A 23,264-nucleotide genomic window follows, 5' to 3' on the forward strand; every position below is an offset into this window, starting at 1 on the left:
GACAAGATCCATAATTCCACTTGATGCTTTGCGTCATCGATATACGCCTTTGTTATTGTAAGAGATTAGCGAGCCCTGGTGGCCAAAAATTACATACTGTACGTTTAAAGGTAAATGAAAATAAAAAATAAAAAAATAAAAATCTCCAAAAAACATTTGCATTAAAAATATAAAAAATATTATCAAAATGAAATAAAATAAGCTTTGTGGACAAAAAAAAAAACAGGCCTCTCTGTGAGGGCCTGTTTGGCATCCAGCTTGACTGTAGTTATTTGTATAAATGAAAGCTCTAAACAAATGTAATATTTATTTTTCCTCACAGTTTTTGCTGATGCATTGTATCCAATTTGTCATAATTCACAATGTAATGTTTTTTGGGTTTTTTTACAACTGAAAATGATTCTGAAATGTTTTTCATAATAGTTCTGGATTATATGGACTCATTATTTGGTTATTGTTTAGTATTTTGTATATTTCCTTCACACAGAGATCATCATGTATAAATCGCTTTGACGTTGTGAATAAAAAAGGCTTTCTCTACAGGGACCCTCGTGTGCTCATGCCTTCACCTGATATCGTAATGCGGTGACATTCAAACGGGTGTGACACAATTGTCCAAGCACTTTTTGTGGCCACTGTATGTGCAAGTAGTTTAACCCTCTGGGGACCAAGGTGTTTTGGGGTCCTTGAGATGTTTTGACATGCCCTGACATTTGTGCTTTTTCAGTTGCTTATAAACATATTAATGGCACAGGTGTAATTACACTCTATTTAGCACAAACAGGGCTACCATAATATGTGAGCAACATGTATGTACATGTTTGTATTTTTGAGAGAATATTGTTTATGCATGGTTATTGAAAAAACTAAAAATGAAAGTTTCTGAAATAAAGCCACAAAACACATACTAAATATGTGTCCACAAGACTATTGACTAATGGAAGTTGTGGCCTAGAGTTTTTGCTTCAAAATGATCTGAAAATCATCCTTTCTAATCATTCACATAACACAATAGATTCTTTTAAATTGTGAAACACATTATTTTGTTAGCCAAGGCAATATGGGAAAGGGCGTGAACGGCCCAACCACATTGTGAATAATTAGGTGGTTGAGAAGACAAAGACCCGCATATTAATGAGCCTTTCATTCAGGTGTGTCACACAAGAAAGAATGCAAGGACAATACACACACACATACATATATATATATATATATATATATATATATATATATATATATATATATATATATATATATATATATATATATATATAAAATCAAAATATAAATGAAAGTCAAAAGCATATTTTTAGTCATACCTGGAAACAAATCCTGTTCAAATAGGTTATATGGGCCATTCTACAGAATTGGTTCAAAGTTAGAGTTGGAAACATCTAGAAAAGAAAATAGTATTTTTCCATAAATGTCTTAGTAGGCCAATACATTTTATCATACATATTTCAAAGTTAAGGATTCATTATTTTGATATAGCTTGCATTGGAACAAACACTATTCTTAATTGATTAGTTTATTGACAAAACATACTATATATTTAACATATGAGCAGAAACTGCTAACAAAAGCTTATTTGAAGTCTATTTTAGAGTTAAAACTTTATAATCTATCCGAAACTAGTCACACACACACACACACACACACACAGAAACATGATTCAAATTTAAACAGTAGGCTATTTTTGCGTTTACAGACACTAAACATTATTATATATCGCGATTAGAACAAAGCACAAAAATAAAAACACTGAGCCCAGCTCGCTCCTCGAAGTGAAAATAAACCAGCACTTGTTCTGAGGTAGGTAAATGTCCCAGGATTATTCCTCACAGCCGCGCAAGACGACAGTACATTAATCTGACTAAATATAGTGTGATTACCGAGTTGATATGTGGGCGTTTACACGTCTCAATGTGTTGCTTCAGATCATTAGCGTTTGAATAGCGCACGCTCTCCGTGGGCGTGTCACATTAGCAGAATAATGAGATGCGAGAACGATAATGAGAACGGCTGACACCTCTCTCTTTTTATATAGATTACATAAACAGAGAATATTTATTTTAGTTTTAAATTAGATAATTTAAAAGTACAAACTTAAATGATCATAAACATATATTGCTCATGTCTGGGTGAATAGTATTAGCTGAGTTTTGTTTAAGTTTAGTGACGTGCTCCAGAAAAAAAGTTCACGGACAAGGAGAGGCAGAACGCACACCCTGTTTATTTTCTTTATTTTACAAAAGCACAATATTTTATTTCGATTGTAGGTGGGCACATAAAAAAGTAGACATTTAACAGTTTTTTTTAAATATGTTTCATAACTCTGTATGACCAGAAATGATGGAGTAGTTTAAGTCTATTTTTCTGCTATGTGAAAAAAATCTGCCAAAACGCACGGGTGCGTTCTTGGTCCCCAGAGGGTTAAGCAAATCGATCTCCATAAACAGCGTAGCATAAAGGGTTAATATTAAATAAAGCCAACAGCTTACCTTAGTATAAGATATATTCAGCGGCAGAACAGTTACCTTGAAAATGATGATCTATGGACCCTGTGGACAACAAAAGAAACCGTTTTAGTTCACACACTTCATATTACATACACACACACACACACAAAAACAAGCATCTCTAAACTAAATGTCTCTTAACACTTTGATAGGATTCAAACTTACAGGTAGAGCATTTATATGAGAAATGGAGTATAGTATTGACGTATTAATGCTATGGTTGTGTGAGACCGCTCAAACACTGATGAATTATAGTGCACTCATGATCAGTGCTTCATAACTCTTAATATACACGTGTAGCAGTGGGCAAAAGCAAAAAGCCTCATTTGAATAACTGATTTAAAAAAGCAGTCCTCTACAACTTAATATTACACTGTAAACAAACACCAACAGTGTCTTGAAGGTCGTCTGCATGCTTTCCAATGTTAATCAGCTCAGCCAGAGACTGTACGAGACGGATACGGTTATAGATACTCGAAGAGTATTAAATCAAATATGAATCTCTCATCTAAACACCATGTTGTGTATTGAGTCAAATAATGTAAAGTGGGCTTGTAAGAAACGTGTGAAACCTAACTGAGCCAAATAAGCCCATGATTGTTTCAATGTAAAAGCTTCAGATTTCTTAAACAGCTTTGATTCATTTTTAGCTGCTGATCAAACAGGCCAGATATGATTTACAGTTTTAAAATAACATTTTTCAGCACCCATTGAACAATAACTTAACATAACAGTCTAAACATTTGACCAGTCTGTGTCTTTATGGTGTCACAGTCCCTGAAGCTCTCTAGTTTCTGCTACTCCGCTCATCATCTGCCACTCCTCCTTCACTCTCTGGCTCAGTTTCTTCTTATCAAATACATATTTCTCTGTCAATGCATCGGGTTGGTACCCTTAAACCCTTAACTAACGGCCTTTACTTTCAGCAGACGTGCCTGACTGTGACTGGCATCAATACGTGGTTCACGATGGAGCTCTTGACATGACAGAGAATACAGAGAGTTATAAGAATATGAGGTAACACTTTACTTGAAGGGGTGTGCATAAGACTGACATGACACCTTCATAATCATGACATGATGACACATGTTTTATGCATGTTTATGACAACTGTCATTATTAAGTGTCATTCGCTCAATTATGAAATTTTTAATGCAAATATGATATTGTTTGAGATGTCTTTGTTATGTCAACTTGACATTACAAGACAACATAAATTGTCATAAACATGACATAGCAGATTAATTATCAGACTTAAGAAACCACTTAGCTTTATGGGTTAACATTACATAAAACCGTCAGGTGGTTGGTTTTGACATTGGCTGTCATGAGGCCATTATAACATTTTAATGACATTTTCAATGTGTACCACTGTAGTCGAGGTCAAGAAACATATTCATGACAGTTATAATGGCCTAATGACAGCCAATGTCAAAACCAGCCGCCTGACAGTTTAATGTAATGTTAATCCATAAAGCTAAGTGCTTTCCTAAATCTGATAATTAATCTGCTATGTCATGTTTATGACAATTTATGTTGTCTTGATAATGTCAAGTTGTCAAAGACACTGACAGGTTATGATGTATTGTTTTATGTCAAGTTGTCATGAGCGAATGACACTTAATGACAGTTGTCATAAACATGCATAAAACATGTGTCATCATGTCATGATTATGAAGGTGTCATGTCAGTCTTATGCACACCCCTTCAAGTAAAGTGTAACCTAATATTTTTTTATATAGCGCTTTATACACTACAGATCGTTTCAAAGCAGCTTTACAGAGATAACAGAAAATAATCCATCTCAGCTGTTGTTCATTCAGTTCTGTTGTAAAGATCATTCATTATTAAAATACTGAATCTACGCACATCTTTAATTTCATTACTGAAGCTTGAATTTGTTATCATACTTTATTGTATAGAATATTTTTTCTGTGGTCAGCTGATTACTTTTTTCAAAATTGTTTGTAATTGCAATGATGTCACTGAATGTTTTGTATTTATTGCCACGTTTGCTTGCCGGCTGGAGAGAGAGTTCGATCACATGCTTTGATTCAATGACACGTTTGAGGTTTTAAGGATCCAACAATTAATTTTTAATTTTGTCTTAATAATGCAAATTATCCAAATATGTGGAGCTAATGTTGTACTAGAGGCACTTTAAACGGTCCCTGTCATCTTAACCTACCAAATACACCGGTGGGCTTTTGCCAATATTAGCCTACCAGCCATTTATTACTGAGATGTCCAACTAATTTATTACAAAACAAAAATTACATTTACTTATACATTTATTTATTTATTTTATTATTGTATGCTCTACATTGTGTGTGGCAAAAAGGTGCATTATAGAGATCAACATGTTATAGTTTAAAGAAAGCATTGTAAGCTATACTGTACCATATAAGCTTGTTTGTCCACAGTTCAGATCATAAAGTTTGATTGACATATGATTAAATACATATATTTGACATTAAATGCCTATCCTCTGTCTGTATTTGCAACAACAAGAAGGAAATAATATTCACATAATAAAGTCAAATGGGAAATACTTTACAATATCGTCACGCATTAGTACATTTTTTAAATTAAAAAGTTCTATATGTTCAGATTAGTTGCAATATGAACTAACAACACACTATTGTGTTTGTATTTATTAGCATGAAACATGTTTTCTGGGAGTGAATCTGATGCTCTGCTGCCCAGAGACATTAAACACAGCAAAGCCTTGGTCAAAAGTCAAGGATTCAGTAATTAATAGTGCTTTTATATGTTTGTCAATGACCAGAAATCATTTTTTTTAATGATTTAATGATGATTTTAATCACACTCTCATCTTATGCACAATTTACTACTAAAACAATGACATTGCAATCAAAGTAGAATATATATATATATGTATATATATATATATATATATATATTTGTAGCAATTGTTGAGCTTTTTATTTTCTCCCCTAGAACCCTTGTACAGTAAAGCGTTCTTTGGCACCGGCCTCGTCTCAGACACTTCTATTGCTCTGCGTTTGTAATGAACTTTAAAACATTTATCTCTCTGATAACTAAAAGAGTTCAACCGCATTACAGAAATGTAATTATCAATTATGATCGTATGACTGTTATAATACCCAATGTATCACAGAGGCCGTCTCAGATTATACATTAGCTGCAAATAAATGAATAAATGTAATTAATCTTGCGTGCTTCCAATTTATTTAATTTTTTTAAGAAACAAATGCACCGTAAATCCTCCAGCAAAGTTCAAATGTTCACACTTGAGCTGTGTCTGAAATCGCACACTCACTGGAGGAGGCACTTGTGTCGAATAAGTTATTGCTTGACGGCCTGTAAAAGAGTCTGCTCTATATAGTATCAGTGTAATCCGGGTGTAGTTCATACATCATCTTGTCATGATCATGTGACCTACAGTTGCGTCGCTTCCCTGTCGTTCACAAACCCTCTCCCGCGGCCTCATGGGACAGTCAAGTGTCCATCACACACACACACACACTGCTCCAGGCTCACTCGTGAACACACACACACACACACACACTGCTCCAGGCTCACTCGTGAACACACACACACACTGCTCCAGGCTCACTCGTGAACACACACACACACACACTGCTCCAGGCTCACTCGTGAACACACACACACACACTGCTCCAGGCTCACTCGTGAACACACACACTGCTCCAGGCTCACTCGTGAACACACACACACACACACTGCTCCAGGCTCACTCGTGAACACACACACAAACACTGCTCCAGGCTCACTCGTGAACACACACACACACACACACACACACAGACACACGGTTCCAGGCTCACTCGTGAACACACACACACACACACACACACACACAGCGCTCCAGGCTCACTCGTGAACACACACACAAACACTGCTCCAGGCTCACTCGTGAACACACACACACACACACACACACTGTTCCAGGCTCACTCGTGAACACACACACACACACACACACACACACTGCTCCAGGCTCACTCGTGAACACACACACACACACACACACACACACACACTGCTCCAGGCTCACTCGTGAACACACACACACACTGCTCCAGGCTCACTCGTGAACACACACACACTGCTCCAGGCTCACTCGTGAACACACACACACTGCTCCAGGCTCACTCGTGAACACACACACACTGCTCCAGGCTCACTCGTGAACACACACACACACACACTGCTCCAGGCTCACTTGATTTTTCCATATGCAAAATCCACTTCAGTTCCTCATATGCCTCCGTACAGATCAGCTATCCAATCAGGTCAGCAAAACTGCAGAAATTATAAATAAAAGGGGGTACACCCTTTATTCGATCACATACTGACAGTGACTACACACACACTCTGACTTTGAAGACTGTTACACCCCGTCTAGGGGAAAAGGGGCAACATGAAAGAGTCAACAAAAGGCGAGGAATTGGAACAAAAGTTATATATTTTTTCATTTGGGACTTACGATTCAGGAGCTGACAAAGCCAAAATAACAAACAAAACAACCTTAAATTTAAACCTCTTTCCTAAACCCTAACCCAAAAGAAAAGAAAATGAAGATACAATCAATAAACCTATCTCCCTAACCAAAAACAGAGAAAACAGTTTACAATAAAGAAAATAATGGCGTCGAGCTCCCTACTTTCCCAAAAATCAATCAGTTGTCATGATTCTGCCCTCTTGTCATTTCATTTCTCTAGTCTTGAGGCAGGATCATGACAGACCCATGTTTTGTGTGCAAGCACATGGTCTTGTGTTTTGTGCCATGTGCTTGTGTTGTCTCGTTACGTTACCCCGCCCCCTTGTTATCCTTGTCTCGTCATTATTGTCTAGTCAGTTTCACCTGTCCTTGTCTAGTCAGCTTCACCTGTCTTTGTCTTTAGTGTCTCCCTATTTAATCCCCTTGTGTTTGCTGTCCTGTGTCGGTAGATTGTCAAACATTGTGAGTTATTCTCTGTGAGTATTTTGTCTGAAACCTGTTTATTGAGAATTGTGAGTTTGTTTCCTGTCAAGTCAGAGTCTTCGTTTGTCATCGTGTCTTAGTCTACCTCCAGTCCTGTTTTGCCCCATCGTGGGTTTTGTTTTCTGTTTTGTCATCATTAAACCCCTTTTGAGTTATTTGCTGTCTGCGCATGGGTTCGTTCCTCCATCCACATGACAGAATGTACCGACCAAAGAAGAACCCAGCAGACCGTTTGTCCTTCTCTGCCAAGCATCGTCCGGACCCCCTTGAAGAAGTCTGGTTGTCTTCCCCCCTCAACAAGAGAATGTCAGGACGTTCGTTTGAGGGAACCCGTCTGGTCAGGTTTCGTGGGACCCGTGGAGGCCGCAGTAGAGGCGGTGGTCGTGAGGAGTCATCGTCTTCACCTTCTGCTCAACTGCCGGTTATCCCTGAGGGTCTCCGGATAGGGGTCGCGATGTTTGGAAGCCCGGTTGACTCTTCCATGACTCCTAGAGCTCCGTCCACCCCTTTTGATCTTCGTGGAAAACGAGGAAGACGGCTGTCGTGGGAGTCGGTGTCAGAGTCCTCCTCCGCAGAGCCTGCTGTACCTGCGGTGGTTTCCGCTGAACTTCCCCAACCCATCTCAGCTTCTCGACCTAGGAGAAAGAGGAGGAAGAGGGGAGCCTCCCGTTCTTCGCCCGCTGCAGTCACAGAGCCCGCTGCAGTCACAGAGCCCGCTGCAGTCACAGAGCCCGCTGCAGTCACAGAGCCCGCTGCAGTCACAGAGCCCGCTGCAGTCACAGAGCCCGCTGCAGACACAGAGCCCGCTGCAGTCACAGAGCCCGCTGCAGTCACAGAGCCCGCTGCAGTCACAGAGCCCGCTGCAGTCACAGAGCCCGCTGCAGACACAGAGCCCGCTGCAGTCACAGAGCCCGCTGCAGTCACAGAGCCCGCTGCAGACACAGAGCCCGCTGCAGACACAGAGCCCGCTGCAGTCACAGAGCCCGCTGCAGTCACAGAGCCCGCTGCAGACACAGAGCCCGCTGCAGTCACAGAGCCCGCTGCAGTCACAGAGCCCGCTGCAGTCACAGAGCCCGCTGCAGTCACAGAGCCCGCTGCAGTCACAGAGCCCGCTGCAGACACAGAGCCCGCTGCAGTCACAGAGCCCGCTGCAGTCACAGAGCCCGCTGCAGACACAGAGCCCGCTGCAGTCACAGAGCCCGCTGCAGACACAGAGCCCGCTGCAGTCACAGAGCCCGCTGCAGTCACAGAGCCCGCTGCAGTCACAGAGCCCGCTGCAGTCACAGAGCCCGCTGCAGACACAGAGCCCGCTGCAGTCACAGAGCCCGCTGCAGTCACAGAGCCCGCTGCAGTCACAGAGCCCGCTGCAGTCACAGAGCCCGCTGCAGACACAGAGCCCGCTGCAGTCACAGAGCCCGCTGCAGTCACAGAGCCCGCTGCAGTCACAGAGCCCGCTGCAGTCACAGAGCCCGCTGCAGACACAGAGCCCGCTGCAGTCACAGAGCCCGCTGCAGTCACAGAGCCCGCTGCAGTCACAGAGCCCGCTGCAGTCACAGAGCCCGCTGCAGACACAGAGCCCGCTGCAGTCACAGAGCCCGCTGCAGTCACAGAGCCCGCTGCAGTCACAGAGCCCGCTGCAGTCACAGAGCCCGCTGCAGTCACAGAGCCCGCTGCAGTCACAGAGCCCGCTGCAGTCACAGAGCCCGCTGCAGTCACAGAGCCCGCTGCAGTCACAGAGCCCGCTGCAGTCACAGAGCCCGCTGCAGACACAGAGCCCGCTGCAGTCACAGAGCCCGCTGCAGTCACAGAGCCCGCTGCAGTCACAGAGCCCGCTGCAGACACAGAGCCCGCTGCAGTCACAGAGCCCGCTGCAGTCACAGAGCCCGCTGCAGTCACAGAGCCCGCTGCAGTCACAGAGCCCGCTGCAGTCACAGAGCCCGCTGCAGTCACAGAGCCCGCTGCAGACACAGAGCCCGCTGCAGACACAGAGCCCGCTGCAGTCACAGAGCCCGCTGCAGTCACAGAGCCCGCTGCAGTCACAGAGCCCGCTGCAGACACAGAGCCCGCTGCAGTCACAGAGCCCGCTGCAGTCACAGAGCCCGCTGCAGACACAGAGCCCGCTGCAGACACAGAGCCCGCTGCAGACACAGAGCCCGCTGCAGTCACAGAGCCCGCTGCAGTCACAGAGCCCGCTGCAGTCACAGAGCCCGCTGCAGTCACAGAGCCCGCTGCAGTCACAGAGCCCGCTGCAGTCACAGAGCCCGCTGCAGTCACAGAGCCCGCTGCAGACACAGAGCCCGCTGCAGACACAGAGCCCGCTGCAGACACAGAGCCCGCTGCAGTCACAGAGCCCGCTGCAGTCACAGAGCCCGCTGCAGTCACAGAGCCCGCTGCAGTCACAGAGCCCGCTGCAGTCACAGAGCCCGCTGCAGACACAGAGCCCGCTGCAGACACAGAGCCCGCTGCAGACACAGAGCCCGCTGCAGACACAGAGCCCGCTGCAGTCACAGAGCCCGCTGCAGTCACAGAGCCCGCTGCAGACACAGAGCCCGCTGCAGACACAGAGCCCGCTGCAGTCACAGAGCCCGCTGCAGTCACAGAGCCCGCTGCAGTCACAGAGCCCGCTGCAGACACAGAGCCCGCTGCAGTCACAGAGCCCGCTGCAGACACAGAGCCCGCTGCAGACACAGAGCCCGCTGCAGTCACAGAGCCCGCTGCAGTCACAGAGCCCGCTGCAGTCACAGAGCCCGCTGCAGTCACAGAGCCCGCTGCAGTCACAGAGCCCGCTGCAGTCACAGAGCCCGCTGCAGACAGCGCCTCTTCCGAGTCAGATTTGAGCGCTTCATCCGAGTCAGATTTCATGTGTGCCGAGTCTGATTCGGTGAGTTCAGTTCCCGCTCCACAGCCGTCTGCTACGTCCCCTGTTATGTGTCCTGTTCCTTTTCCCGCTGTTTCCCCAGTCAGAAGTCTTGTCTCGCCACCCTCAGCTTCCCCTGTCGTGATTCCCTCTCCGTCGTCCACTGTTCCTCCTGTCCCCGATCAACCCCGGACTGTCTCCTCCAAGACTCCTCATGTGTCCCGATCCAAACCTGCCCGGATTCCTCGACCTAAACCCTCGAACCGTAAACCTAAGACCCCCAGCCCTCCCACCCTCCCTGGTCTACCACCTATGAACTTTCTTGTTCCCCCGCCCCCCCCTCCCTTGTTTGTTATTTTTATTGATGCATCCCAACCCTATTATTGTATATTCTTGTATGCCGTTGCTTTTATTTGTCATGTTTTGTTGGTTTGTGTCTGTTTCCCAGTCTGTCATGTCTCATGTTTGATGTCCTATTTTGGAGCGTCTGGTAGCCGCTCCTTAAGGTGGGGGTTCTGTCATGATTCTGCCCTCTTGTCATTTCATTTCTCTAGTCTTGAGGCAGGATCATGACAGACCCATGTTTTGTGTGCAAGCACATGGTTTTGTGCCATGTGCTTGTGTTGTCTCGTTACGTTACCCCGCCCCCCTTGTTATCCTTGTCTCGTCATTATTGTCTAGTCAGCTTCACCTGTCTTTGTCTTTAGTGTCTCCCTATTTAATCCCCTTGTGTTTGCTGTCCTGTGTCGGTACATTGTCAAACATTGTGAGTTATTCTCTGTGAGTATTTTGTCTGAAACCTGTTTATTGAGAATTGTGAGTTTGTTTCCTGTCAAGTCAGAGTCTTCGTTTGTCATCGTGTCTTAGTCTACCTCCAGTCCTGTTTTGCCCCATCGTGGGTTTTGTTTTCTGTTTTGTCATCATTAAACCCCTTTTGAGTTATTTGCTGTCTGCGCATGGGTTCGTTCCTCCATCCACATGACATCAGTATTTACAATATATACAGCCAGGCAAACAAACTGAAAAGGGCAGTCCAAATCAGTGTCGGTAAACAGGCAAAGGGTCAAATATACCAATGAGGATATTCAGATACAAACAGCTTTCAAAACAAATAAACAAACAGTACTCACAGTCTCAATACTCTTAACAGTCTCAAATCACAAACTTTCTCTTTCAAATCAAACAAACAAAAAGGGTACTCAGTCTCAAAAACTCTTAACATTCAAATCACAAACTCTCTCTCTCTGCTCAAAACACAATATCTCCCGACTTCCTGTAAAGGAAGTGATGTCTCTTTTTAACACAAGCTGCACCAATCAGGATCGAGCAGCAATCATCGTGCAGGAACCAATCAGATGGGCGTTCCAATCATCCTGCAGGAACCAATCAGACGACGTTCCTAAACAGACATACTGAGAGACTGACAAAACAACAGAGATAGCAAAATACAAACCATAGGGTCGTAACAAAGACACTGTTGAAAATTGCCACTTGTTTTTTTTATTTGTGCACAGTTGAACTGCATTTTATATCTTCCATGCCACTGCGCTGTCTGGGAAAAGGGAAAGCTGATGTCATGTGTAATTGTGCAGTGATCGCCATGGTAACAGAATGAGCCAGAAAGCGGTGCGGGGGGGTGGGGGGGTTGCCCATCCGCTGCAAATCAACAGCACGTCCCAACCTCAACACACACTCGCAACACACACTCCATGTCTTTCTGTGACATCCGTGATGCTTCACTGTGAAACTTGTCATATTGTATTGTACAGCTCCACAATCCTTGTCCATGTGTGATATTCAACATCAAGAGGAACGCGCTTCAGTCCAATGAGATTTCAGTGTGCCTGTGAGGGTGTGTGTGTGTGTGTGTGTGTGTGCAATGTTGCAGAAATAGAAACAAAGTGACCAACAAATGTTCTGTCTTGTTATAACAAACTCAAGCCAATAACAAGTGTTTATAAATCAATATTAGCATCCCTTCCATGTTAATGCGTTATACAACATCACATTTGGCCAAGTGCTTGGTTAATATTTTTACAATGGTGCAACTGGGCACACACACACACACACACACACAACCTCATTAACCAAACTGAAGTATAATGGATGTCATGAGTACAGAAACAGAGAACACTGATTGGCTGTTCAGTGATTGACTGTTTCGACACGCCTCATGTTCACATTCACTGATCGGACACGTGTAACAACATCTGAACACTCGTCTCTCATGTGTGTGTGTGTGTGAAAGACATGCTTTTCTCTAGTTTGGAGACGGGGTGCGTGTGTGTGTGTGTGTGTGTGTGTGTGTGTGTGTGTGTGAAAGACATGCTTTTCTCTGGTTTGGAGACGGTGTGTGTGTGTGTGCAGTGAAAGACATGCTTTTTTCCTGGTTTAAGATGGTGTGTGTGTGTGTGTGTGTGTGTGTGCGCGCAGTGAAAGACATGCTTTCCCCTGGTTTGGAGACGGTATGTGTGTGTGTGTGCGTGCAGTGAAAGACATGCTTTTCTCTAGTTGGGAGACGGTGTGCGTGTGTGTGTGCAGTGAAAGACATGCTTTCCCCTGATTTGGAGACGGTGTGTGTGTGTGTGTGTGTGTGTGTGTGTGTGTGTGTGTGTGTGTGTGTGAAGTGAAAGACATGCTTACCCCTGGTTTGGAGACGGTGTGTGTGTGTGTGTGTGTGAAGTGAAAGACATGCTTACCCCTGGTTTGGAGACGGTGTGTGTGTGTGTGTGTGTGTGAAGTGAAAGACATGCTTTCCCCTGGTTTGGAGACTGTGTGTGTGTGTGTGTGTGTGTGTGAATGCAGTGAAAGACATGCTTTTCTCTTGTTTGGAGACTGTGTGTGTGTGTGTGTGAATGCAGTGAAAGACATGCTTTTCTCTAGTTTGGAGACGGTGTGTGTGTGTGTGTGTGTGTGTGCAGTGAAAGACATGCTTTCCCCTGGAGATCTGCTCCCACTCTTTTGTGCTCGCTCGCGACTCCTCTTACATAAGCAGATCCAGTCCGCACCAGTTCTGCTGATGAGCTGTGCTTCTGAACACAGCCAGGACTGGCATCTCAAACACAGGCTGAGCAGATCACACACACACTTTATCACATGAAGACATGCATGGGCAATCTGGAGGAGTTAAAGTCCCACTGTAGTCAACTGTATCCCTTAAAACTAGGGGTGTAACGATGCCCTTATGTCACGATTCAATACATATCACGATACCGAACTCATGATACCATATTATTGCGATACTCCAAGACATATGATAAAAGGCTAAAAATATTTACTTTTAAAAAATTACTTTTGATTAAAATGCTAAATTGTAAATGAACAGGCTTGATCTTGGTGCTGAAACCCAAAGCACAGGACAATAGAGACACCAGAATAACAATATTCATGATTCTGAAGCTGAAAAAATAATTATTTTAGATGAATATGCTTGCACTGTCACTAACTAGATATATTTAAAATATTGTCGGCCACTTTTTACTGGTAACATCAGACATTTGGCATTATCAGGACACAAATATTCCCCATTGCAGTATTATACATTATATTCAACATCATATAAAGTAGGTTTAATATACCGGTAGTGACACTTAAACTCTAAAAATTAAATTTTTTCTCACAGTAATTTTTATTTTGGGTGAATTATACACAATATTGTCACTATCCAGTATCCACGATACATATGGTTCCATTTTTGTATTGCGATATATTGTGACAAGATTGTTTTGTTACACCCCAACTTAAACTCATCTTTGATCACCAAAATGACATTTAAAAGTTTTTACCTGTGAACAAAATGTCTTCATGCCTTAAAAAAGCTTGAGTGTAACTCGACACCCTCGCCTCATTTATTATTCGCGGTTTATGAATATGCAAATGAGCCCCGCCTCCACTCACTCACAGCAGCTCAGAGACCCACTCGCTCAACTTTACTATAGTAAACGCTGCACAATGGCAAGTGCAAATGCTGGATTAATTCTGCCATATGTGATAATTTCGAGCTACAGGCAAAACAAGTGAAAAATTAAGATTTTGAAGTTTTCACAAAATCGTCTAGCGATCCCAATGCTCCAAATAGCAATTAAACATCTAAAATGATCTTTATTTGTACGTTTTCTGAGAGTTCATGAAAAATGATCTAAGTCGCGCTGACTGACAAGGCCGAAGCGTGCGCACAGAGACTTTCAGACACGCGTGATCCCGATTCACACACGTAGGCCTACACAGAAATACAGTATTTAAAAATATCTGTCTTGGCGATTATTCACGCAAACATTATCTGTTATTTCATATGTGAACGTTGCTGTTGCGGGGAAACATCTGATGTGTAACAGATCCGTGCGGTACAGTAGGTCTGAATATAGCCTTGGCTGTCTAATGGTAAACAAACAATTGTGGTGTCATGAAAAAAAAAAAAAAAGGTGAATATATATTTTTTCTATAAATATTTGTTTTTGGTTTGGTGTGTACCATATTTGGTGTTGTTACCAGGGATTTTAAGGGATGGTTGCTAGGTGATTTTGCTCAAAGTTGACGTTGCTGACTCATTCGACTTCAAACAGGTGAGGCTCAGTAATTTTTAGCGCGATTCAAACAAATCATACATCATGAAGTTTTTTTAATAGAGAATGTAAATATATCAATAATTTGCTCATTGCGACTCACTTTGCTAGTAATAATGTTTCGATCCAATCTGACTTGTAATGCTGCCCGAATCATACACTGTTCCTTCGTTGGCCAGAGGAAAACTGGCCCCCGACTGAGTCTGGTTTCTCCCAAGGTTTTTTTCTCCATTCTGTCACCTGATAGAGTTTTGGTTCCTTGCCACTGTTGCCTTGGCTTTTAGCTTGCTTAGTTGGGGACATTTAATATTCAACAATATTATTGATCTGCATTACTTAAGGTGGACGTTGATGCAATTTTCTTCTAGAAACAAACTTTGTTGTATTATTTTCATGTTATCACTGTGAAGCTGCTTTGATACAATCTGTATTGTGAAAAGCGCTATAAATAAAGGTGACTTGACTTGACTAGTACGGGTCACATATGTTTGAACCAGAAACTGATTCAGAAGAAGAGGAAAAGTTAATTATACAGGCTCGTATACAAGTCGATGTATCAGAATGATAATGCGTTTTTGTATCACTCTCTACAACGTCGGACACATAACGATAATTAATATGATCAGCCTTTTGCTTGACTGTTATCAAACCGCTAATAATGTGTTGCTCGTAATTTCCTACTACTTAATTCTGAAAAAACTGAGTTTCTGAGTTTCTAATGATTGGACGAAAAAACGTCCTCACGTAATAACCTAGAATACTGTCTAACACTTGATGGCTGCTCTGTCAAGTCTTCGTCGTCGGTTAGGAACCTGCGTGTGCTCTTTGATACCAATCTAGTGTTGTCACGGTACCAAAATTTCAGTATTCGGTACCAATACCAGTGAAAATCCACGGTTCTCGGTACCAATTTCGGTACCAAAGCTTAATTTAGATAAAATGTACATATTAAAGTGTATATCACGGTTACAAGATGGAAACTGTAGTATTAAAAACACTTTACAATAAGATTCTATTTGTTAGATAACATTAGATAAAATGACCTAACAATAAACCATAGTTATACTGTAGAAATTAATCTCCTTGGGGTTAATTTAAAAATGTACTAATACATTTTTAAAATCAAAAGTTTTATCTGTTAACATTATTTAATGCACAATGAATGAAGTGAACAAACATGAACAATCAAAGTGTTTGTATTAAATAACATTCACAAACATTAATTAATTTTGTAAAAACATATTGTTCACTCAATGTGTTGATGTTAGATAACACATTAAGTAATGTTAATGAATGGTATCTTATTGTAGTGTTACCAAACAGGAGATAAAACGTTTTATTTGACTTAACTGTTGCCTACTTTTATTTAATCCAAAACTGCCAAAAATGTCACTCTTGCCTGTCTTCAAAACTTGAGAACCCTGTAGCTGATTTCTAATGCAAGGGCTAGAAATCAATACATTCTTTGCTGATACTTCCTCATCATCACGGAGAGCGCAGTTTGCACCGCTTTCTCCTTCTTTCCACAAGCGCTCGCTCTCGCGTCTCCGCTATGGAACATTAAACAGTGACGCGCCTGGAAAAACAAGCTCGCACGTCGCTTCTATTATAAGCGCGCTTCCCGCGCGCCTACATTTGAAATTTGCACGCGCAAAAAACGTGCTATGTGAACGTGTGAACGGCCCTTTATGGCAACGTGACATTAGCCTAATTCAACATATTTCCATATGTGGCTCTTTCCTCCTTTCGTGTCAACAAGTGGATTCAGAGCCAACGCATTAGCAGCGCCGCCGGTCGCCATGTCTCAGTGTTTTTATGAAGAGGACGTAACTCTGCACCTTTCGGACAGCACATCAAGAACCGGATTAACTATGACTTGTATTTTTTTGAACACTGAACTCGGTACCTAGAAAAGCTGGTACCGTAACCGTAAATTTTTTTTAGTACCGACTTGGTACCGAAGTACCGAGTTTTTTGACAACACTATACCAATCAATCTTTCATTTGAAAGCCACGTGTCTAATATCTGTAAAACTGCATTCTTCCATCTTAAAAATATATCTAAATGACAAATGCTTAAATGATCATATGCTCTCAATGGCAAATGCGGATCAGTTAGTTAATGCGTTCATGACATCAAGGCTGCACGCTTAAACAAACTACAGCTAGTTCAAAACGCAGCAGCTCGAGTTCTTACCAGAACCAGGAAATATGACCATATTAGCCCGGTTCTGTCAACACTGCATTGGCTCCCTATTAAACATCGTATACATTTTAAAATATTGCTGATTACTTAAAGCACTAAATGGTTTAGCTCCCCAGTACTTGAGCGAGCTCTTAACGCATTATAATCCTTCACATCTATTGCGATCTCAAAACTCCAGCCAGTTGATAATACCTAGAATATCAAAATCGACTGCTGGCAGTAGATCCTTTTCCTATTTAGCACCTAAACTTTGGAACAGTCTTCCTACCATTATCCGGGAAGCAGGAAGTCAGTTTAAAGCTAGACTGAAACACATCTCTTCAACCTGGCATTCACATTATACATTATACATTCCTATTATTCAAATCACTTAAATGATTATTAGGCTGCATAGATTAGATCAGCCAGAACCGGGAACAATTTCTAAAACACCAGATGTACTCGTTACATCATAAGAAGAATAGCATCTACGCTAATGTTAGTCTTTCTGCTTATTCCGAGGTTTACTGTAATCAGCCGGATCCGGGCTGGATCCAGATCAGATGGAGGACCTGCGCCTGGACACGGCCACAACACATCCCTGAAGTGTCAGCAGAGTTTGTGTCTACTAGACTCTCCCCTGTGAAGGCCTCATTGACACGACTGCCATCGGCACTGATCCTCAACAAACCCGTCTCCATACCGGCGTGATGACTCTGATCTTAAACCAGATGAACTGGATAAATATTGTGAATGTTCTGATCCAATCTGACTTCAGACCTGTAATGCTGCCTGGATCATAATCATACACTGTTCGTTCGTTGGCCAGAGGAGAACTGAACGACTGAGCCTCTGGGTTCTCCCAAGGTTTTTTTTCTCCATTCTGTCACTGATGGAGTTTTGGTTCCTGCCACTGTCGCTTGTTCCACCTTTATTGCCATTGGCTTGGCTTGCTTAGTTGGGGACATTAAATTTAACATTTAATATTCAACAATAATATTGATCTGCCTGCATTGACACTATTATACAAGAACTGAACTGAGCTGGACGATGACATCACGGTTTACTCCAGAGCGGCTATTTATATATATATTTATATATATATATATTATATATATATACACACTCACCTAAAGGATCATTAGGAACACCTGTTCAATTTCTCATTAATGCAATTATCTAATCAACCAATCACATGGCAGTTGCTTCAATGCATTTAGGGGTGTGGTCCTGGTCAAGACAATCTCCTGAACTCCAAACTGAATGTCAGAATGGGAAAGAAAGGTGATTTGAGCAATTTTGAGCGTGGCATGGTTGTTGGTGCCAGACGGGACGGTCTGAGTATTTCACAATCTGCTCAGTTACTGGGATTTTCACGCACAACCATTTCTAGGGTTTACAAAAAATGGTGTGAAAAAAGAAAAACATCCAGTATGCGGCAGTCCTGTGGGAGAAAATGCCTTGTTGATGCTAGAGGTCAGAGGAGAATGGGCCGACTGATTTAAGCTGATAGAACAGCAACTTTGACTGAAATAACCACTCGTTACAACCGAGGTATGCAGAAAAGCATTTGTGAAGCCACAACACGCACAACCTTGAGGCGGATAGGCTACAACAGCAGAAGACCCCACCGGGTACCACTCATCTCCACTACAAATAGGAAAAAGAGGCTACAATTTGCAAGAGCTCACCAAAATTGGACAGTTGAAGACTGGAAAAATGTTGCCTGGTCTGATGAGTCTCGATTTCTGTTGAGACATTCAGATGGTAGAGTCAGAATTTGGCGTAAACAGACTGAGAACATGGATCCATCATGCCTTGTTACCACTGTGCAGGCTGGTGGTGGTGGTGTAATGGTGTGGGGGATGTTTTCTTGGCACACTTTAGGCCCCTTAGTGCCAATTGGGCATCGTTTAAATGCCACGGCCTACCTGAGCATTGTTTCTGACCATGTCCATCCCTTTATGGCCACCATGTACCCATCCTCTGATGGCTACTTCCAGCAGGATAATGCACCATGTCACAAAGCTCGAATCATTTCAAATTGGTTTCTTGAACATGACAATGAGTTCAATGTACTAAAATGGCCCCCACAGTCACCAGATCTCAACCCAATAGAGCATCTTTGGGATGTGGTGGAACGAGAGCTTCGTGCCCTGGATGTGCATCCCACAAATCTCCATCAACTGCAAGATGCTATCCTATCAATATGGGCCAACATTTCTATTTCAGCACCTTGTTGAATCAATGCCATGTAGAATTAAGGCAGTTCTGAAGGCGAAAGGGGGTCAAACACAGTATTAGTATGGTGTTCCTAATAATCCTTTAGGTGAGTGTATATATACAGGTCCTTCTCAAAAAATTAGCATATTGTGATAAAGTTCATTATTTTCCATAATGTAATGATAAAAATTAAACTTTCATATATTTTAGATTCATTGCACACCAACTGAAATATTTCAGGTCTTTTATTGTTTTAATACTGATGATTTTGGCATACAGCTCATGACAACCCAAAATTCCTGTCTAAAAAAATTAGCATATTTCATCCGACCAATTAAAGAAGTGTTTTTAATACAAAAAAAAAAAGTCAACCTTCAAATGATTATGTTCAGTTATGCACTCAATAGTCAATACTTGGTCAGGAATCCTTTTGCAGAAATGACTGCTTCAATGCGGCGTGGCATGGAGGCAATCAGCCTGTGGCACTGCTGAGGTGTTATGGAGGCCCAGGATGCTTCGATAGCGGCCTTAAGCTCATCCAGAGTGTTGGGTCTTGCATCTCTCAACTTTCTCTTCACAATATCCCACAGATTCTCTATGGGGTTCAGGTCAGGAGAGCTGGCAGGCCAATTGAGCACAGTAATACCATGGTCAGTAAACCATTTACCAGTGGTTTTGGCACTGTGAGCAGGTGCCAGGTTGTGCTGAAAAATGAAATCTTCATCTCCATAAAGCTTTTCAGCAGATGGAAGCATGAAGTGCTCCAAAATCTCCTGATAGCTAGCTGCATTTAGCCTGCCCTTGATAAAACACAGTGCACCAACACCAGCAGCTGACATGGCACCCCAGACCATCACTGACTGTGGGTACTTGACACTGGACTTCAGGCATTTTGGCATTTCCTTCTCCTCAGTCTTCCTCCAGACTCTGGCACCTTGATTTCCGAATGACATGCAAAACTGAGCAACAGTCCAGTGCTGCTTCTCTGTAGCCCAGGTCAGGCGCTTCTGCCGCTGTTTCTGGTTCAAAAGTGGCTTGACCTGGGGAATGCGGCACCTGTAGCCCATTTCCTGCACACGTCTGTGCACGGTGGCTCTGGATGTTTCTACTCCAGACTCAGTCCACTGCTTCCGCAGGTCCCCCAAGGTCTGGAATCGGTCCTTCTCCACAATCTTCCTCAGGGTCCAGTCACCTCTTCTCGTTGTGCAGCGTTTTTTGCCACACTTTTTCCTTCCCACAGACTTCCCACTGAGGTGCCTTGATACAGCACTCTGGGAACAGCCTATTTGTTCAGAAATTTCTTTCTGTCTTACCCTCTTGCTTGAGGGTGTCAATGATGGCCTTCTGGACAGCAGTCAGGTCGGCAGTCTTACCCATGATTGGGGTTTTGAGTAATTAAACAGGCTGGGAGTTTTTAAAAGCCTCAGGAATCTTTTGCAGGTGTTTATAGTTAATTAGTTGATTCAGATGATTAGGTTAATAGCTCGTTTAGAGACCCTTTTCATGATATGCTAATTTTTTGAGACAGGAATTTAGGGTTTTCATGAGCTGTATGCCAAAATCATCAGTATTAAAACAATAAAAGACCTGAAATATTTCAGTTGGTGTGAATCTAAAATATATGAAAGTTTACTTTTTATCATTACATTATGGAAAATAATGACCTTTATCACAATATGCAAATTTTTTGAGAAGGACCTGTATATAATTGAACTAAATTAATAACTTTTTTTAAAACAAAAATGAACCATCACTGAACTTACTTAAGTTGGACTGTGACACCATTTTCTTCTGGAAACAAACTTTGTTGCATTATTTTCCTGTTATCACTGTAAAGCTGCTTTGAAACACTCTGTATTGTAAAAAGCGTTATATAAATGTGTCTTGTCTTGCTAATGTTACACAAACGATGTTCCCGTTCACAGTCTCAGAACAGCTCAGAACAGCTCGGAACGTCAGTGGAGAAAGGAAAGGCATATAGTTCATCAAAAAATTGCAATATACACCATACACTCGCTATATTGCTAATGTACCCGATTTGTCATATCAACAGAAAAATATACCAGGAAACACCAGCGATTTCAAACCATGGTTTTGAGACAGACTTTTTACAGCAGTTTTAAGGAGAAAACACTCATTATTGGTGTTGGCTTATGAATTCGCTCATGGTTTGTCTTAAAGCGTATTAAAAACACCACATAGACATATAACATTAACAGCTGGATTTTCAACACAGGGGGACTAAGATATTCACTTACAATTAAATTGAATGTTCACATTACTTTCAGGCACAGTATTTCTCCATTATTAGCAAGAAAATGTCTTTGAACAAGAATGGCTCGCTTACCAAATCACTATTCATATTAAGTCTACAATTACAGCTATTGTTTATTTCTTTATTAAAACTGTTTGACCTAAGCCTTAACCCAGCGAAACATTACCCTGTCCAGTGGCTAAAAAGGGCTTCTTACATGTCTGGTGATGCACAAACTTTCCTGCATGCTCATAATGTGCTATTGCTCAACCCTGATTCTGGGTCAAATATTGTATGATTATTTTGCCCAGTCACAGCCTCGTTTCATCCAGACCAGTGGCAGATTTGCGTGTGGGAATGATGGGCTGCCTCCTGTGACCTGATTGGGTTTCTATCGCTCATTTGCATATCTAGTCAATGAGGTCACGTCACTCTGTGGCTCGATTAACCAACAGTAAGCATGTTCCCTTCCCTTATTCTAGGGCCCGTTCACACCACCAGCCACAAAGCAACATGATCCCGCTGATTGATTTCCAGCAAAAGTGGCCGCAGGTCGGCGACGTGACACTGTCGATAAAAGCGACTATTAATGGGCTGAAGTCAGTGCAAGTGCACATCACACTCAGAGAAGTGAACCCTATCAGTCAGTATCTGTTCAAACAAAGCTTTTCATATTAAATCAAGGATACTCAATACAAACAAACTGGGACTGGTTCAGGGAACCATGGGAAACAGCTGAGCACTGTTAACTTCATAACCCAAGTTTCCTCACACACCCGTCTGAACGGTCCCGTGAACACTTATTAGAGATCGCTGTCATGTTTCCACTGATCTAAATATACATGTATGACTGGTTTGCTCACTGCGATGTGAAGTGCCAACCGAAGGAGAAGCACTGGGAGAGTCCCAGCACCATAATGATGTTCCCAAAGCACAGACAGCGTTACCCAAGACTCAACTTGATCAGCTGCACAGAACTCGCTTCTTTAGGATATTTATGTAAATGAATTGCTACTTCAGGCGTCGTCTGTAATGTTTATGGTCTTTTCAAGCGATATAGAGATCATTAAAGGGATAGTTCACCCAAAATGTTAAATTCTCATAATTTACTCAGAGTCCATCCTAGGTGTATGTATATGACATTCTTACAGACGAATTCAATCGGAGTTATATTAAGTCGTGATTCAGTGATTATAGTTTATAAAGTTATGGCTTCACTTTAGAAGGCCTTTATTAGCTTTTATGATGGATGGATGTGCTCTTTTGGTACCATTTACTGCCATTATAAAGCTTGGAAGAGCCACGACATGTATTAAAGGGGTCATGAACTGGCTTTTTAAATTGTTTTATATTGTTGTCTGAGGTCAACTTATGACATTCGCTTGGTTTTTACATTCAAAAACATCAAAATGAATAAGTAATAGGCTATTTTCTACCCTAGTTTTGAGCCTAGCTCAAAAACGCTCGGTTTTTATGGGCGTCTCGCATTGAAGACTTGGAAGTAAACGCCCACTGCTGTGAGTGGATAACAGTTTTGCATATTATAATGAGTTTCGTGTAATGCGCGAATCGGTGGGCGGGGCTAAACCGGCCGTGTTGAAGTAGGCGTTGATCTTCTTCTGCGGGGGTGGTGTTTTATCCTCTTTGTCATCATAGTTCCCCACTTTGAAA

General features: G+C 42.4%; 1 protein-coding gene across 1 annotated transcript in view; it reads right to left on the bottom strand.

Annotated features, from left to right (window-relative positions):
* Window positions 1-23,264, bottom strand: part of gprc5ba (G protein-coupled receptor, class C, group 5, member Ba) — a 40,771-nt gene that overhangs the window by 13,498 nt on the left and 4,009 nt on the right. Inside the window, exon 2 of the mRNA XM_056249970.1 lies at window positions 2,502-2,561. The gene's annotated coding sequence lies outside the window, so the exon portion shown is untranslated. The remainder of the gene's footprint in view (window positions 1-2,501; window positions 2,562-23,264) is intronic.

The sequence above is a fragment of the Rhinichthys klamathensis genome, unplaced genomic scaffold (assembly GCF_029890125.1).
Source record: "Rhinichthys klamathensis goyatoka isolate OS25496 unplaced genomic scaffold, OSU_Roscu_1.1 h1tg000065l_1, whole genome shotgun sequence".
NCBI lineage: Eukaryota > Metazoa > Chordata > Actinopteri > Cypriniformes > Leuciscidae > Rhinichthys > Rhinichthys klamathensis.